Here is a 20252-nt window from a genome sequence, read left to right as displayed (position 1 = left end):
AATAACAATTTAAAGTTCATGTGTTCAAGATACAGGCACAAAGAAGAGCTATCATTCTTGATTTTCTCTCAGAGTTATTTCTTGTGTCTTATTCTGTTGGACATTCCTGAAAGAAAAGAAAGTGCAGACAGGAAATCACCAGGAGTATTGATGACATATTGTGACGGATTTTTGTGAATCAAGGAAATGTCTAGTAAATGTTTAACATAGTTTTATCTTGCTTTTGATGATATCTTTGTGGAAAACTGCAGAATTAGGAATGAAAGGGAATTGGCATACCTCTCCAAACAACATGGCTTATATTTGTATGAGGACAAAATGACATGTCTTGTTTCAGAAACAGGGGAATAGTCCTCCAAACAACATGGCTTATAGTAAATAACAATTTAAAGTTCATGTGTTCAAGATACAGGCACAAAGAAAAGCTATAGTTCTTGGTTTTCTCTCAGATGATTTCTTTGTGAAAAACAAGGTGTCTTATACTGCAGAATTAGGAATGAAAGGGAATTGGCATACCTCTCCAAACAACATGGCTTATATTTGTACAAGGACAAAACAACATGTCTTGTTTCAGAAAAAGGGAAATAGTCACTACAAATAACAGGATATTATAGTTGAATGATATGCAGATTAACCCTATCATTAAAAAGTAACAATATCTAAATTGTATATTCTTATTTGTACATTTATCAAATAACAATCATCCAAGGCACACCCACATCTGTTTAATCATTCTTCAGTGTGACAATGCTGAGTTTCAGAGATGATAAGTACCTACTCTGTTTTGCATTGGAGGATCCAACACAAGGGGGACTGACAGATTCAAACATTAATCCATGGTCCCTCAAATGTACAGTGTACATCTATACGTACACTTAAGTCTCTCTGTGAAGTATGTTTTCACTAATGCTACTGCATTTCCTAAAGGAGAAACATAATTTAATACACAAATTGGGGCAATCTTTTCAAAATCCTGTGTCTCATGCAAATAAGAAATTCTACATAGTATGTGGGCATGAATTGGTAACTTGAATTTCAGTAATTGATACATGTTGTATTTTACTATTAATAACCTATATTGGTTGTCTCAATAAAAATGAGTCCTAATTGAGCCACTTGTCAAAAGAAACAAACTTTATTTTTAGAACACACACACACACACACACACACACACACACACACACGGCACCACACAGCTCCTCAGGAAAACCCTCAGAGCCCAACTGCCACCACTGGCTTCCCACAATCCTCTCAACCTCCCCCACCCCTCCTGCTCTTGAGACCTATTGGCTGGGTCATGTGGGCAGAGCCAAAAAAGTCCCCCAATGAGCAGCTCCATGGTCTGAAAGGGCGGGGAAACAGCCCAATGAGCATCACCACAGAGGAGCCAATCAGTTGACAGCTAGAAGTTTGCTGGGGCTGTTGTGAGCCAATCATCAGTGGTGTTCCGCTCCCCCGGGCAGGGGGGCGGGGAAGAGCCCGCAACTGCCGCTTGGAAAATTCTTGTTGCGCCATGATCAGCTTGGGCAGGTGGTAGCCGCCTTGTCGTTTCATGCACCCTCCGGTATGGAAAAGTATTCAGTAATAGCCTTTTGTTGCAACTTTTTTCCTGATAATCCTTCTTCTTCTGATCTTTCTTTTTCTTTCTGACTAGAGTTTCTGGGCTTTTATCAACACATGCCCTAACTATTCTTGGTTCCACTGGGGTGCCTTTTTCTCTTATCAATTTACTTCTCATCCCTTCCATATTTTCATCACAAAGACAATACAACATTTCAAGACAAAACAAGACACAAACATACTGCATCAATCTTCTCCATTTTCTCGAAATGGCCATTTTTCCTTTCGCCCTATCTGCCTAGGGACATTAATTGCTGGGCTCTGGGTCTGATACATGGAACTTTTCATTGTTTACCAGATATTTTAAAGTTTCAAGCATATATCCAGAGATCTAAACCATAGGAGTCCCTGTGGTATATTTTTAAACTCTGGTCAATTTCCTGAGTAGGAAGAAAATCAACAGTAAACTCTATGGCAACTTTTGATATGGAGTGGACAGATTACAATGGCAGAAAGATTTGGACAGCTGCAAGGATATCCCAGAAAGGAGCGAGAGGAAAATCTGTGCTGCTTGGTCATGTGCTGTTCTTTCTGTGGTCTTTGTCTGTGATCCTGACCTGTCCTTCCCATACTTGATGGACCTGGGTGGTTGTATGTCCCCTACTGCTCTCCTCTGTGACTCATCAGGAACCCCCAAAGGGAAAGGCACAGAGAGCAAGGGGTGTCTTCCTGTAGTGACAGAGAAGAGGAAAGTCCTCTTAGGTTTTTAAGGGGAAAATCCACCCAGAAGATCCTAGCATTAATGCCCTGGTCTGTGTTCAGACAGACCAATCCAAACCCTCTTCCTTCTTTTCTAACAATCTGAGAGTTGTTACCTCAAAATATTGATGTGAAAATCTATTAAATGACATTTTTAAAAGGGCTGGAATCAAACTTGAATTTCAGGTTCTTCCCTGATTTTATAGTCTTCAACTGTATCTATGAGAAATTATGGGAAAGGAAATGAATTAATATTCCCAGGCCACAGCAGGGGAGGGGAAATAAAAGAACTGACCTTCCTTGCCAGACATGTTACTGTAATTGTGTGGCGTTGATACAAATCAACCTGCATAAAATAAAAATTTTGGAAGTGATTCTTAGCATATTGGTACAGTGTCATCATTGATAAATGCAGTGCCCACAAATGCTGTGTTCATGGTGGTTGGCTACATGACTGCTTTCTGATATGAACTATCAGCTTTAGCTGAATGGTGAGATAATGCCATCCTATCCCTTATCTAGTGTTTTAAATATTATAAGTTAAAGGAATTTGTATTATTGTTTGATTACTTGGTGTCTCTGCTTATCTAGTTTCTTTGTCCAATACTCTTTTCTTTTTCAAAAGGTGCCCAAGCAAAATTAAACTGAAAAACCTAACATCTGTATCAGAATTTCATCTCATGGCACTCTCAGAGGACCCAGACCTGCAGCCCATCCTCTTTGGCTTGTTCCTGTGCATGTACCTGGTTGGGATGCTCAGGAACCTGCTCATCATCCTGGCCTTTAACTCTGACTATTGCCTCCACACCCCCATGTACTTCTTCCTCTCTAACCTGTCCTTGGCTGACATCAGCTTAATCTCCACCATGGTCCCAAAGATGCTCATGAACATCCAAACTCACAGCAGAGCCATCTCCTATGTGAGCTGCATGCCACAGATGTCCATTTTTATCATTTTGGGATGTATGGATGACATGCTTCTGGACCATGATGGCCTATGACCGGTTTGTGGCCATCTGTCACCCCCTGCAATACTCAGTCATCGTGAACCCTCACCTCTGTGGCTTTTTAGTTCTGGTGTCTGTTTTGTTTAGCCTTTTGGAAGCCCAGCTTCACAATTTGATTGTCTTACACTTTGCCTACTTTAAAGATTTGGAAATTTCTAATTTCTTTTGTGAGGCTTCTCAAGTACTGAATCTTTCTTGTTCTGATACCTTTACTAAAAATGCAATCATGTATTTTGTTTGTGCCATCTCAGGATTCCTTCCTCTCTCAGGCATCTTTTACTCATACTACAAAATTGTTTCCTCTGTTCTTAGAATCCCATCATCAAGTGGGAAGTACAAAGCCTTCTCCACCTGTGGGTCTCACCTGGCAATTGTTTGTTTATTTTATGGAACAGCGGTTGAAGTGTACCTTGCTTCTATTGTATCACAATCGCCCAGAAAGATTTCTGTGTTCTCACTGATGTATGCTGTGGTCATTCCTATGCTGAATCCTTTTATCTACAGCCTGAGGAACAGGGACATTAATAATGCTCTGTGGAGGCTGCACAGTAGGACAGTGTAATTTCAGGCATGCAGCTTTCATTTGGAACATGTGTTGGAAAAAGCAGCAATGGTAAACATCTAGATTTCCATGTAACTTATGCCTCGTTGTGTTAACATTATTTTTGTAGTTTGATGATTTTATTTTTTCATCATGTTTCTTAGTAGAATGGTGTTTTCCTGGGCTAGGAGAAGGAGGAAGTGTTTTTTTAAATGGGTACAAAGTTTCAGTTTGGGAAGATGAAAAATGTCTGGAGATTGTTGATGGTGATGTTTGCATGAAAGAGTGGATGCAATTAATGCCACCCAACTGTGCACTTCAACATGAGTGAAAGGAAAATCAGTAAAATAGAGGAAGGATAATGGGGGAGAGAAGAGGGGAGGGAAAGTCTAGTACAGGGACTGAAATGGAACAAACAGATTTCATGCATGAATGATTTTGTCAAAATGAATTCAACTACTCTGTGTAATTATTATGCTCTAATCATTTTTAAAATCAATGCAATAAACAGTGGAAAGTACACCCAAGTATACTCTTGAGTATAGGAAGAGTCCAAAACCTATTGTAGATGTTCATTTCTCCCCTCCACTATTATGAGAAAGTCCTTTATACATTTCAATATTGTGGCTCAATTTGACAGATTGTGAGTTCCTGAGCCCCCAAGGTCATATGATAGTAAAAAGTTAGCTTTGCCTGCTTCCTTGTAGTTTGAAGATTTCAGTCGATTGCACTCCATACCTGTGTCTCTTCAACCATAGTTTTCTGTATCAGAAAGCTCCTGTCTGTCCCTATATTCAAGTCAATTGTTAGGATGGAGGCTGAGCCTTCATTAGGCACCTGTCACGGGGTGGATATCGGAACCACAGTTCATGTTCATGGCCCAGCAGAGAAGTACCACAACTCATTCAGTGCCCAGTTGATGATGAATGGAGAAAGGCAATCGGAACCATTGTTTTAATCATGAAGACTAACATGAAGTTTAGGCATTGAGATGGGAAGACATCAATATGCCAAGTTTCAGCTGTTGTGAGTTGTGTGAATATGGGTATTTGGTTATGTTGAGGGTCCTAAGAATCTCATTCAATGTTTCCATTTCCTTCCACACTTGGAACATCATCCATGATGGCAGAGTATAGGTTCCTGTAAACTGTTTCCCAATTACTGTAAAAAGATTATGAAAATGAGACCAAGGAGAAAGAGAAGAGTACCCACAATACTATGAATACATATTGAGGGATACCTAAATGTCAGTATCAGAAATGTGTTCTTTGTATCTTGCATCATTTCATCTACATAATCTAACATTTCAGCTCCTATGTTATATTATAACCATCAACACCATCATCTTCATCATCATCATCATCATCATCCATGAAAGAAAGAAGCACCACATTTTTATGTAGCTAATACCAGGTAGTCTGCTAGAAAATATAAAAGCCATTTGGTGTGTCTGATTATAGATACAGGGCATCTTGACAGAAGAATACTGGAATGTTTCCCACTGGACAACCCAACCAGGAATTTCACTTGCCTCTTTCTCCATAATAAATAAATAAATAAATAAATAAATAAATAAATAAATAAATAGTCCCTTTCTCATTGTGTCCTTCCTTTTTGGGAATACTGGTACACCAAAAGAGACAGAAATGGTTGGTACCTTCTGAGTCAACTATAGGAATGACAGAAATAAATTCCAGGCTAAGACCACAGACAGAGAAGATAAGCAGTGAGCAGCACTCATAGCTCTTTCTGCTAGTCCAGGACAACCTCACTGTGGCCCACATACCCCTCTAGTCTTACAGCCAGCCCACTCAATATCAAACAAAAACATCACAGGCAGGATTTTTACAACATTCCTACTCAAAACTGGAATTTAGAATTTAGAACTGCTCACTGTACCTACCTGTGATTTAGAATTTTGGATCTTAGTTTTAAAATGTTGATGGTTGAAAGCAATAAAAAAGTTTAGTGCATCAAGTGCAGAGTTTGAGAATTAGTTGTCAGAACTATGAAGAAACACAAAATCTAACAGGTGTCTCAGAATTCCTCCTCCTGGGCCTCTCAGAGGACCCAGACCTGCAGCCCCTCCTCTTTGGACTGTTTCTGTCCATGTACCTGGTCACAGTGCTTGGGAACCTGCTCATCATCCTGGCTGTCAGCTCCGACCCCCCACCTCCACACCCCCATGTACTTCTGCCTCTCCAACCTGTCCTTGGCTGACATCTGCTTCATCTCCACCATAGTTCCAATATAATTGTGGGCATACAAACTCACATCAGAGCCATCTCCAGCTGTCTCTTTTTATCATTTTGGATGCATGGATGGTAGCCTTCTGACTGTAATGGCCTTTGCTCGGTGTGGCCAACTGCATTTCCAGCCTACTATGAATTCATGCCTCTGTGTTTTCTTAATTTTAGGGGTCACTTATTTTAAGCAGCATGAATGAATTGCATTGTAATCTCCCTGCTTTTAACATGTGGAAATTTCTAATTTCTTCCACAACCCTTGTCAACTTTCAATCTTTCCAGTTCTGACATCTTTAGTGATAACTCTGTCCTGTGTTTATGTTGATGCATCTCTGAATATCTTCCCACGTCCAGAATGCTTTTCCCTTCTCTAAAACTTTTCTTCCATTCAGATGATCCCATCATCAGAACAGAGGGGGAAAAAACCCTGAGGGTCTCAACTCTCCATTGTTCTCTTATTTCATTTTATGGAACAGGCCTTGGAGTGTACTTTGATTTAACTGTATTATGTTCTCCCAGAAAGGCTGAGGTGACCTCAGTGAAATACACAGTGGTCACCCTCATGCTGAACCCCTTCATCTACAGCCTGGGGAACAGGGACATTTAAAGTGCCTGGAGGAGGCTGCACAGCAGGACAGTCTAATCTCAGGAGTGGTGCATTCATTTGGAATGTAAGCTAGAAAACACAGCAGGGATGAATTTATAACATGTAAATTCTGTCTACTTGGACCATTATTTTTTTAACATTTTATGGCTTTTCTTCCTTATCATATTTCATAGTAAAATGATGGTTACCAGAGACATGAGGCATGAGGAGTGAAGAGCTTTTAAATGGGTATAAAGTTTCAGTTTAGAAAAATGCAAAATTCTGGAAATGAATGATTGCTATGGTTTTATAATGTTATGAATGTAATTAATGCCACTTAACTGTGCATTTAGCAGTGATTAAAATGGTAAGTTTTTTGTTATGCATATTTACCACAATATAATTTAAATACAAGTCGATGAATCATAATAAAAGAAATGAAACATGTAAATAGGAAACATCCTTCTCCTAGGAAGATGCCCAAAATATTTGTGGATGTTCATTTTCTCTTCTGTTTCTTACTTCGCTTGTATTAAGAAGTCCTTGGAGATTTAGAAAACATGGAATAATTTGACTAATTATGAGCCCTGTGCATGGAGCCCTAAGGTCATATAATAGTCAATAGTCATTCTGTGTCTGCAGCTCTTCAGTTCAATGGCTCCAGTCCAGTTGGCTTCATACCTGTGTCTGATCCTTCTATGGTTTTTTGCACCAGGAAGCTCATATCTATCACTGTATTCATATCAATCCTGAGCACGGAGCCTGAGGCCTCCACTGGGTACCAGGCAGAGGAGGGGCATTGGATTCTCTCTGTCATGACTCAGCATAGACTCAGCACTACCCAGTAAGTGCTGGGGGAGAGGATGGACGGAGGAAGGACTCTCTGGAGTCATCTTTCCCCATCATTAAGACAACATGACAGTGTGGGGTAGATAGATATGAAAATAAAAATATGCAGAATATCAGCTACTTTAACTTTGAAGTTTATGTACCTGACAGTGGGGGAGGTGCCAAAAATATCATTCAAAGTTTTGATTTCCTTGCACACCAGTTCTAAGCATGGAAGTAGAAATTGGGTCCTGTGAACTTTTTCCTAAGCATTTCAAATGGTTTATGAAGGTGATGAGGGGGAAGAGATTGGCAATAATCATATCATGAACTGATACTGACAGTTTCCCAAAAGCGAGTCTCTAATCTCTATGTTCGGTGTAGCATGTTTCATTTCATGTACACAGTCTTCTGCAACTCAGAAGCTCCACCAACATTATTATTTTACCAAAATGGAAAGACAGCGTTTTTATGTAACTTCATAATTTGTGTTTAGATATAAAATAATGAACCCATGATTGAATTGAGCTAAGTATCACAGACAACAAGCATTTACTCAGAATACTCTTGGTTTTCCTTATAACAACACACACAGCTATTTCAAATACCAAGAAAAATCCCTGATACTCACTGCTCTTTGAATTAAGGTTCCAGGTGGATCACACAGGTCAGCAATGGTTGGCCCCAGCTGCCTCCATTATAGAAGGATGGCTGAGCTCACAGGCAAAGGTTAATGTTATGAAACTAAAGTGTGGATTTCCTCTTATCCCAAACCGCTGTCTTCTCTACTGGAGCCCACTGGAAATATCTCTCCTATACAAGAGGAAATATCATAGTAATTATGCAGGGGCTCATACTAGACATACCTTGGGAATATTTTGGACAATACATCTTAACAACAATAAGTTGTTTGTTGAGGACAAGTTTTTATTTAACCAAAAAATGTTCCTGATTAATAGAACACCTGGAATGCACATCAACTACTAGAATTCAAAAAAACTGTCTGCCACCCACACATTATGTGGAAATCCTCATTTGTATGATATGGACTCAGGCACAAGATTTTGGAAAGCTGGTCATGAAAATAAGTTGACAAATTAATTGTTATCCCTCAGGTAATGGTGTGCATCAGCTAAGGCTTTTGAGGTTTAGGAAGGTGCTTCACATGTTGATCTAAACTTCCAAATTTCAGGGGCAATAAGTGATGTGTTGTAGATGGCTTGAATGAACATTGGGTTTTTTTCAAGTAAGTCTTAAAGGAAAATGCAAATGGATATTGAAATCAAAACTGGGGATAGTAGAAGATAGGAAAGGCAGCAGAATACAACAGACACCAGAATGGCAATATGTAAATCAATGGTTGTGCAACTGATGTGATTCTGCAATCTGTATACGGGGTAAAAATGGGAGTTCATATCCCACTTGAATCAAAGTGTGAAATATGATATATCAAGAACTATGTAATGTTTTGAACAACCTACAATAAAAATTAATTTAAAAAATAAAAAAAAACTAACATGAAAATATTGACAAAAATATGCACACTGAATTTATGGGAACAGTTTCTTTGGTGGAATAGGTATACAGAAAATAGAATCATGCAGAGATATTAAGAACCACATTTCATATGTAATAATTTAAATCCTTTTAAAATATTGATTGTGAAGCACATATTACTAAATGTTTATTTTTAATATGGGCAGTAGTTATTGTTAATAGTCACAGAAAATCACACTAATAGGTCATTTTCAGAATGCCAGCAAATATTCTAAGGCTGTGATTCTCAACCCTGGTATAAGACAGGATGACCAAGATCTTCACTAGCTGATATTATAATCAAACTGATTTTAATCCAGTACCAGGGCATCTTGGTATTTCAAAATATTCACTTGTAAATATTATAAATGAGACCAAAAACTGCTACTTAATGTGATTTAAAAAATATTTTAAAGCATTTCAAAAATAACACATAAGCTAGTAAATTATTTTACCCAGTTTAGATGTAACTAAATGGTCCAGATGTGTTTAAATAATTTCCTACAGTTTTCTGTTGCATTTTTCCCAATTAAATGACAGTGTGACTTGACAAAGGAATGAACCTGAGCTGCCTTCAAGTAGCTAATGTAGGAGAATTATAATCCATTTACCAGGAAATATTGATATGAAAATCTACTAAATGGTATTAGAAGTATCATATCCCAAACTTTGGTTCTGTGTGTTCCCTAATGCTAAAGTCCTCAAACATATGTAAAAGGGTTTATGATCAGAAGAACAAAGAAGCAGTGTACCTAAGCCATTATAAAGTTTTTAGAAAGCAAGGAATATTTTTCTTTAGTAGATATTGAGGGGAGACATATAGAGTTGACAAAATAAACATATACACAACAAGAAAATTCAAAAGTGCTAATATTTCGTTATCAGTGAATCATTGATGGGGCAATGTGCCCTAAGGCTGATGATATTGGTTATGTACATTCATCTTAAACATATTAATCAAAATTAGAGTCCAACACAAATAATGATTCAAGCTATCTATTACATTACTGTTGAAATACATACAAAATTTGAGTGAGGACTTCATTCACACAGGAGGGGAAATAGAATGTCCGAGAAGCAGAAAAACTCAGGGGAAATAAGTAGTGCATAATGCTTTCTGATGTAAATGATCAAATTTAGTGTACCAAAATAAGTGAAAAAAGAAAGAAAAAGTGGAGGGAAGGAATTCCATGAAAATAGAAGAGGTATCAGAGAGTAGAGGAAGGGGATTGAGGGGGAGAAAGGAAGGACTGGGGAAAGGAGGAGCCAGGGACTGAGCCAGACCAACCTCTCCTGCATATGTGAATATACCACCGTGAATCTCACTTTTAATTGTATCCACAAGACAAACATATGCGTGGTGTTTAAATATTCTAGGCTAATGTAATGGGTAATAGTGTATTCATGTTTGTTTGTATTTTTTGGTTTCCTTTTTCCAATATATTTTTCTTTTTCAAAAGGTGCCCAAGCAAAACTGAACTGAAAAATCTAACACTTGCCTCAGAATTCTATCTCATGGCACTTTCAGAAGACCAAGACCTGCAGCCCGTCCTCTTTGGACTGTTCTTATCCATGCACCTGGTCCCATGCTTGGGAACCTGCTCATCATCCTCGCTGTCAGCTCTGACCCCCACCTCAACACCCCCATGTACCTCTTCCTCGCCAACCTGTCCTTGGCTGATATTGGTTTCGTCTCCACCATGGTCCCAAACATGATTGTGGGCATCCAGACTCAGAGAAGAGCCATCTCCTATGTAGGCTGCCTGACACAGATGTCTTTTTTTCTCATTTTCAGGTGCATGGATGATATGCTTCTGACTGTGATGGCCTATGACCACTTTGTGGCCAGCTGTCACTCCCTGCATTACCCAGTCATCATGAATCCTCGCCTCTGTGGCTTTTTAGTTCTGGTGTCTCTTTTGCTTAGCCTTTTGGAATCCCAGCTCCACAATTTGATTGCCTTATACTTCACCTACTTCAAAGATGTGGAAATTGCTAATTTCTTCTGTCAACCTTCTCAGATCCTTAGTCTTATCTGTTTTGATACCTTTACCAAAAAATATCGTCATGTATACTGTTGGGGCCATCTATGGCTTTCTTCCTATCTTAGGGATCTTTTTTCTCTTATTATAAAATTGTTTCCTCCATTCTGAGGATCCCATCCTCAGGTGGGAAGTACAAAGCCTTCTCCACCTGTGGGTCTCACCTGTCAGTTGTTGGCTTATTTTATGGAACTGCCATTGGAGTGTACCTTGCTTCAGCTGTATCAGACTCTCCTAGAAAGATTGCTGTGTTCTCTGTGATGTACACTGTGGTGACCCCCATACTGAACCCCTTCATCTACAGCCTGAGGAACCAGGAGATTAAAACTGCCCTGATGAAGTTACAGAGCAGGCCATTCTAGTCTCATTATCACTTTCTTTCTTTCTGTAGTTCAGGTTGAAAAAAACCAACCATATAGACCTACATTCTCCTTTACGTGACTCTAGGAGTGTGATGGCTTTCATTTCACTCCATGTTTCATATGTAGATATTGCTTCCTTTGGTTTATGTTTAATTGAATTTTATGAGTATTCAGAAACATTTTTGTCATCATCAACCTTTGTAATTTCTGAACAACACTGGCCTCTAAATGAAATGTTAAACTCTCTTTCTTAGCAAGGGGTCAGGGTATGGCACCAGGATTAAACCCAGGGTCTTTTAACAAATTGCAGTTGTAAAAGATAAGTACTAAATTTTTAAATGATAACAAAAAAGGGGAAAGGATTTTGCACTGTGTAAACACAAACATGTTACCATCTGCCAGCATCCAGAGTGAAAGGAATCTTAGAATCCAAATAAAATATTTGGAATTACATGAACCTAGAAATTAAATGATAATGATAATGATGATGATGCTGACAACCACCATGATAATAACAATGATATCTTCCCTTAATGAGTTCTTACCATTTTCAAAAGTGCTACAAGTGGGGCTGGAGTTCTGGCTCAGTGGTAGAACACTTGCCTGGCATGTGTGAGGCCCTGGGTTTGATCCTCAGCACCACTTATAAGTAAATTAATTAAATAAAGGTCCATTGACAACTAAAAAAAATCTAAAGTGCTATACTAACTATCATTAAAAATGAAAACATTAAGCCTTTAGATGAGTACCAAGTTCTAGCACACAGCTAATAAATTTAGGAACTGGTTAAAAAAATCAAATTTTCGGTTTGTAAAGCTCATAAATTGAATCTATTAAGGTGAGAATGAAAGTTTAAATAATCGATTTTTAACAAAGCACTGAAGACTGTTTTAATCAATACATTGTACGACATCTTCTCAGCACCCTCTTGGTTAAGTGAGTCTTTTTTCCTTATAAATTTACAGTTGAATAAGTTGAACGGAATGTGTTTTCTACCATATTCAAAGTCACACTGTTTTTATTAGTTTACCTTTAAACACCTGAAATGTTTACTTTTAAAAATGTACTTCTTTAAAGTGATAAGAGGAATAATCTTTTGATAGGAAACCCTTTGCCTGATCTTTGACAAAATTACCTGCTATCATACCTGGCCCTGGCAGATAAGCACTGTGGTGGCCCTTAATTGCTGCTGAAGAATCTGGGGGTTAGGGAGGATCCCTGAAGAAAGCCAGGTCGGGGAGCAAGATGGTGGCAAAGGTCTCCAGACCTTGGCTCCCCATAGACACACCAGTATGATCAGCTGTGCCCTAAACTACCTTTGAGAGACATAAAGTAGTTGGGTCAGAGGACGTGGCACCCATTCTAGGGGTAGTAATGAGTGGAGCTCTGAGGTTGCAATGGCCTCAAGTTTTCAGGCAATATTTGCGGAGTTGAGGGTCTTCCAGGCCCAGATATTTCTCTCTCTCTCTCTCTCTCTCTGTGTGTGTGTGTGTGTGTGTGTGTGTGTGTATTTCTCTTTTAAATTCAGACATGGGTTGTCACAGTACTCTTAGACTTAAATTGAATTTCCTGAGATATTTCTACAGTCTTTTCTCATCTTTAGATTCCTTAGTGTTTTCCAGTCCTGGACATTTTAATAAGGTGTTTCTATTTTTGTTGTTGTTGTTTTGTTTTGTTTTTGTATTTTTTTCCTGACGGACAAAGTAGGACTTAAATAAAGAGTGGTCTGTGGCAATCTTCCCTCCTCAGAGCTACCTGGCTGAGAGACCCCCATGCTGTGGAAGTGGAGTCAGTTCATCCTTAACTGTTGTGAATAAGGCTTTAACACATGCCTACTCAAGTTGCATATGGAGGGCAGGGTGCATCTGGAGGACTGAGAGAGAATGTGAAGAAGGCCAGGTGGCAGGTATTGAGAGGTGGATGGAGTGGAAGAATCTATTGGCTAAGACAGATTCTGCCATAGGGGAAAAAAATGTTGTTTTTCACTTGAAGTCATTTCATAGAGGGTGACACAGACAGGACACTCACACCACAGCCAAGGAAAAATTTACCATACGTGGCATGTGAAAACTGAGGGTGGTCATATTCATGCACCAATTCTCCTCCTATGGTGAGTGCCTGAAGAAAAATTAAAACCAGAACTTCTTGCATTCTTTATTAGATATCTCCAATTTATAAAAAGCATGTCTTCATTATTGTGTACATTTACTTTTGTAGAACTGTTTAAAATCTATATTTTATTCTGTAATTCTTAATCTTGGGAGGAAATAATTCCATTCTTCATCATATTAAAAACAAATAAGCTCACATTTCTTCTCTCAAGAGTTTATGGAGCATACTATAGAAAGTCAAGCAATCTAGGGAGGAATTGAAATACTGGATGTATGTATAAAATATAAATATTTAGTATTTTAATAGGATATTGTGATGGCTAATTTTATGTATAAAATTGGTGGGCTATTGATGTCTAGATTTTTGATCAAACATCATCCTGGGTATATGTGTCTGTAAGTGTCTAATTATTTTAGTTGAGTTTATCCTTTTAGTCAATAGACCAAGTAAAGAAGATTGCCCCTGCCCCGTATTGGTCTGTTTTCTGTTGCTATAACAAAATATCTTAGGCAGAGTAACCTATACAGAAAGGAAGGTTTATTTAGCTCACAGTTTTGAAGGCTGAACCTATAAACAGGCTGGCACTGGCTGTACTGAGAGCCTCAGGACAAATGAGACTACAATTGTGCAAACACCTGTGAGGCAGAGAACCCATGGCAACGCAGGACGCCAGAAAATGAAGAGAGGCCAGTCGTATTCTTTTATAGGAAACCTGAAATATGATGCCACTTACCACATCTCACAGGGATGTCCTGAACAACGACATATATTTAAAACAAGCTTTATTTCTTCAGCACATTTTGAAATGTTACAATTGTTGACAAATCTCAACATACATTTTTCCCCCTGTTACGATCACTCAGTGTTCACTTGAAAATAGAAGTAAAGCTAGTTATTATAATGGAGTGAATTGCATATGGGCAATAAGCTGGATAGTTACTACAGGACAAAGGCCAAAAGGGGACACTGAGTCACAGAGACAGTAACTGAAGGAGCCTGTCAATCACGGAGGGCTCAGGAGTGGGAAGGGAGTGAGCACACCCTGTAACTCCAGCCTCATAAACCTCTGAAATGTGATGAGGTGTCAGAGCCAACAAACTGAAAAAAGATGCGCCCATGAGGTAGAATTCCTAGGTCTAGGTGTTACTACTCATGGCTTCTTCCACATACATTCCAACGGAGCAGCTCAGGTCCTGACATAGACTTTCCCACTGTGGAACCTCCTTAGGGCATTTTTAATGTCCCTGTTCCTCAGGCTGTAGATGAAGGGATTCAACATGGGGGTGACAATGGTGTACATCACTGAGGAGGCCACACCCTTTCTGGGAGAATGTGAAACAGCTGACCCAAGGTCCACCCCAACACTTGTCCCATAAAATAAGCCAACAACTGAGAGGTGAGACCCGCAGGTGGAGAAGGCTTTGTACTTCCCCCCTGAGGAGGGGATTCGCAGAATGGAGGAACAATTTTGTAGTAAGAGAAGAGTATTACTGAGATAGGGAAAAAACCAAATATGGCACCAACAAAACATGTGATAGGTTTTTGATGAAGGGTTCAGAACAGTCAAGATTAAAGACTTGAGCAGGTTCACAGCAGAAATTATAAATTTCCACACTATTGAAGTAAGCAAATTGTAAGACAATGAAATTATGCAACTGGGAGTCCAAAAGGCTAAATAAAAAAGACACAAAAACCAAGAAGCCACAGAGGCGAGGGTTCATGATTACTGGGTAATGCAGGGGGTGACAGATAGCTACAAACTGGTCATAGGCCATTACAGTCAGAAGCAGATCATCCATACATCCAAAAACGATGAGGCAAGACATCTGTGTCAGGCAGCTCACATAGGAGATGGCTCTGCTGTGAGTTTGAATGTTCACCAGCATCTTTGGAACCGTGGTGGAGATGAAGCAGATGTCAGCCAAGGACAGGTTGGAGAGGAAGAAGTACATGGGGGTGTGGAGGTAGGGGTCAGAGCTGACAGCCAGGATAATGAGCAGGTTCCCAAGCACTGTGACCAGGTACATGGACAGGAACAGTCCAAAGAAAACAGGCTGCAGGTCTGGATCCTCTGAGAGTCCTATGAAATGAAATTCTGATATCTGTGTTAAATTTTGTGGTTCCGTATTTCTTGGGCATCTTTTGCAAAAAGAAAAAAAATGTAAAATTGTTGGTGAGAAAAAGAAGTAAGTTAACAGGCACCCAGTACTCCATATATATTTTGAACTCACATATTCACAATTTAAGAGTTCACACTTCAGTTCTGTAAACCCTCAGTAATGTTTCTCAGTTGGGACAAACCCAAACTTTCAACTGTCCCGATTCATGGTTTCTGTGTTATTCACTTTCTTTTTTGCACACATACTTTGGAGAGACTTAAGTTGAACCCTGAAAACCAAGAACATCAGTGATAACAACTCCAAGCTCACCTTGCAATATGACCTATACTTTTGAGAAAATAATAGAGAAAAAGTTAGAGTTCCCACTTCCAGAAAAACAAACAGAAACCAACATCACTGTAAAGGAATTTAAGAAGCATTGAAATTTACCTTATTCTTACCTTAAACCAAAGTGCAGTAACTATGTACTTGAAATGCACAATATTACAAAATCTACAAGAGTTAGACTGCATTATTATAATGCTATTAGAGTTGACAGTTGGAAATCAGAATACATAGTTATGTGCCAGTAACTCCCAGAAGGTTTTCTTCTTTGTTAGGTTTCTGATTTACTTCCTTTGTTCAAGTACTCACTCAAATTTTGATAGTCTTTTAAGAAGTATTTAATATAAAAGTCTTATTTCTGATGGTAATGAACTTCAATTTTACATAAATAGTATTTGGTTAAATGCACATAATCTTATGATGTTGCTGACCAAATATGATCTTAGTGTGTCACTGTACCAGTCAAGGATCAAAAAGTAATGAAATTTGAAGAAATGCTTTTTAATTATTTTATTTCTTCTTAATTTTATTTTTAATTTTAGTTTATTTTTGTTAACTTCCTATAAACTCAGTAGTTCATCTGCTATTAAGACCACTCAAGGCTTTTTATACTTTTGAAATGCACTAGCTTATATCAACACCCGGATTCCATTCTCTCTGTGAAGTGCATACCTCTACTTCAGATGGGTTAGAAGACACACAGCATGACCCAAGGGAAGGACGTCATTTAACTTGTCCTTTTATTCTTAGGATAATTCTTTCAAAATTCTGTGCCTTTTCCCTTATTACACAAGTTAGAATTCCCCCAAACAATGTGAATGGAGGATAATTGAATTCCAAGCACAGATATATACTCGCTTTTACTATTAATAACCTACAGTTGTTACCCCTCCAAATTATCAGCCATTATACAATGCATACCCTTATTCTTATTATGCACCATCAAAAATACTCCTGAATTCCCCATGAAAAGGGAGGAGAGGTAGGTGGAATAGGAGAAGGGGGTTGAGGGGGAGGGAGGAAGGATAGGAAAGGGAAGAACAGTGGAATGAACCTGACCAATCTTTCTTATGTCCATATATGAATATACCACTGTGAAGTTCACCTTGATGTATATCCATATTTCATGAAATTTTTTTTAAAAAAATCTATAAGCAGTTGGAAGAAGAACCAATAGTTGAAGGAGAAGTTTAGGAAGGGAAGAGGGGAGAGAAGGGGAAGTATTGGAATAAGCTATATCCTGTGCTTGTGTAACTACATCAAAATGAACCCCCACATTATACTACTGTGAATAAAATCTTAGTGTATTCCACAAAAATATGCTTGTCTTTTCCTCTTTAAAATTTATTATTGTATTTTTTAATCCATGCCAGTTTAATTTTATATGTGTTTTAAAGTAAGGTTTGAAGTTCATTTTTCCTACACATTTATTCAATTGTTCCAGAAGCATTAAATGCAAAGGAAAAAAAGTCTTTTCTCCATTGAATTTTCTTGGTACCATCACGGAAAATGAACCTGTCTGGGTCTATTTTTTTTAATTCCTGACTTCCATCTAGTAACAATTCTTCCAAGATAAATCAAAGAGAAATTTTATCCTGCGTGGGTGATAATATTCCCATTTGACTCCAATACGAGGGACATTGCCATGGGATGGGAGGTAGAGAGTCAACACTCAGTCCCTCATCACTGACCTGCTACTATATGAAGAATGAAGGTAACTTTCTCATCACCTCTTTTCTCGGTATGAAGAATAACACTCATCTCCAAAACGCTCATGCTACATATCTAAGTTTGGAAACTAATATGTATTTAATCATCATGGGTTCTGTTCAAAAAGTGAAGAATTCAACAATTAAACAGTGAATTTGTGGATAAATACAACTATCAAAGTTACTGAATCTTTGGAATGATGCAAAACTCCAATATAGGTCTCACCCCATGACCTAAGGCTCACCTGGCCACTAATATTTATGCATATTTTTCTTATTTTATGGCATGAAAAAATTCTTTCAAAATTTTTTTATTGGTGCATTACATTGTACATATTTATGGGACTTGTTGTTGCATATTTGTACATGCTCACAGAATACATTTATCCAATAAATGTCAATGCACCTAAATGGAATCATAGGGCCCAGGTGACCATGGCACAAACACAGACAATAGCTATTGTGACCTGTCTCTAGTTCTGTGGCACATTCTTAAAAGAGATGAAAGGGCAGGAAGGGAAATACAAGAACACTGGGTCCACACTGAGTAGGCCAAGTACTGTGGACCAGAAAAGGGTCTTTTTAATATTTAACAGAGAATTTTCCCTTTTTATGTCCTCTTTTGTGCTAAACAAGGTTCTGGGGAAATGGAAATCAGATTAATTATTCCTCTATAGATGTTGGCATATAGTTACACAAGAAAAATAAAAAGTCTTTTTACAAAAGTAGGAAATCTGTACCATCAGGTCACAGAATCTTTTACTTAAGTGGTGTGATGACTTAACCTTATCATTACTACCAATAACAACATGCAAGTTTTATTTTTCCCAATTTTATGCATTTAGTACATATTAAACACACAGGGAGCATCAATTATCTGCTTGATCCTTACTCAACACAGTTGTCTCAACTATAAATAAACTGAGAGTCTAACAACTTTCTTTTTCATGGAAATAGTTTAAACAACAGAATATAAAATTAAGTTCCTAGCTCTGGGTAACATGGACTAATCTTTTTCATTGTTTCAGGACCATCTGGAAGTTTTTAGCAGAGGTACAGAGGTCTTCATCAGAGGCTCATATCTGATACCTATTTCAACTCTTTCCAGTTTCCTGAGTAATAATGAAGCCATTAGTAATCTTACTCAAAGACTCCTTTATAGGTTAAGTGGTCTGACTTTAAGAATGTGGGAAGATGTGGACAGCTGCAAGGTCATCCTGGAGTGGGAAAGAGAGCAGTCTGTGCTGAATGATGGTGTCTTTTCTTTCTATGATCTGTTCCTACAATCTTGGCCATTGTTCCCATAATCACTGCTTCTGGTGACACCTGCTGATCTGTTCTGTGACTTACCAGATACCCCCAAATGTAAGTGCACCCTGAGGGGCAGGTCTCATGCGGAGTAACAGGCAAGTTAAATGATGGTTAACTCAAGGGCACAACCTGTGAGGATTCTCCTTCCCAGAGTCCCTGTTCCATAACCAGACAGCTCAATTCCAACATAAACTCAGAGTTTACAAGCTAAAAGCACAGCAGGAGTTTCATAAAAATTCTGTTCTCTTATCTTTTCTGTAAAATGAACATAAGGTGCTTTTAACCTGAGAAGGACTATGCAGGAAAACTGAAATAATCTACGTAGAATGTATAGCCCAGAGTCTGGCACTCTGGAAGCTTTAAATAATGTTTCCTGCTATTATGAACACTATCCTCATCCTCCTCATCACCTTCATAAATCTTTTGGAAAACTAAGGAAACAGTTTAATGGGAGTTATCTTCTGCTATTGTGGAAGGGACGTTTATGGTAAATAGAACAAGTTTGGAAGGAAAGTAAAACTTTGAATGAGTTTTCTAGGACATTTGACACAACTGAGATCATAAACTTTACAGTCGTCACACCTACAACTTTTTTTTTTTACATACATAACAATAGTGGAATGTGACTTTGCATATCATTATTCTCCTATCTGGCTACTCAAAATGAGCGTTTGCTGTGATAATGAGGAAACAATTCTTTGGACAGACCTTCCTCCATCCTTTACCTCCTCCAGCACTTACTGCATCTCTGATGGATCATGGCAGAACTGTGAAGATCTAAGGTTCATCTATTCTCTGATACCCATTGAAGGCTCCAGCTCCATCCACAGGATTGATGCCAATGCAGTTTCACATAGGATTTCTCTGTTGTGACCAATCATGGGATGAGACACAGGTATGGAGGCCACTGAACTTGGAACCATGAAGCTGAAGGGCTGCAGGCACAGGCTCATTATTGATGGTTATATAATGTTGAGGCCCAATGCACAGAGCTGATTATTAGCCAAATTGGTTCAGTTTGTCACTAACACTAAAGACTTTCCCATAGTAATGGGAAGATAGAAAGGAATATTCCACAGAAGTTTGGAGGCTCTTCTTTCACACAGGAGAAAGCTCATCTTTAAAAAAAATATAAATATTACTATTAGGTTGTTATTTCCGGTTTTACTATGGTAATATTAAAATTCCCAAGCAATTTACAACTTCACC

General features: G+C 38.4%; 1 pseudogene; it reads right to left on the bottom strand.

The window, feature by feature from the left end:
- Positions 1 to 14765: 14765 nt before the first annotated feature.
- LOC143642142 (olfactory receptor 7E24-like) lies at positions 14766 to 17799 on the bottom strand (annotated as a pseudogene).
- Between the last annotated feature and the right edge of the window lie 2453 nt (positions 17800 to 20252).

Source organism: Callospermophilus lateralis, chromosome 1, assembly GCF_048772815.1.
Source record: "Callospermophilus lateralis isolate mCalLat2 chromosome 1, mCalLat2.hap1, whole genome shotgun sequence".
In the NCBI taxonomy this organism is placed as follows: Eukaryota; Metazoa; Chordata; class Mammalia; order Rodentia; family Sciuridae; genus Callospermophilus; species Callospermophilus lateralis.
This window is presented reverse-complemented; position numbering and strand designations above follow the sequence as displayed.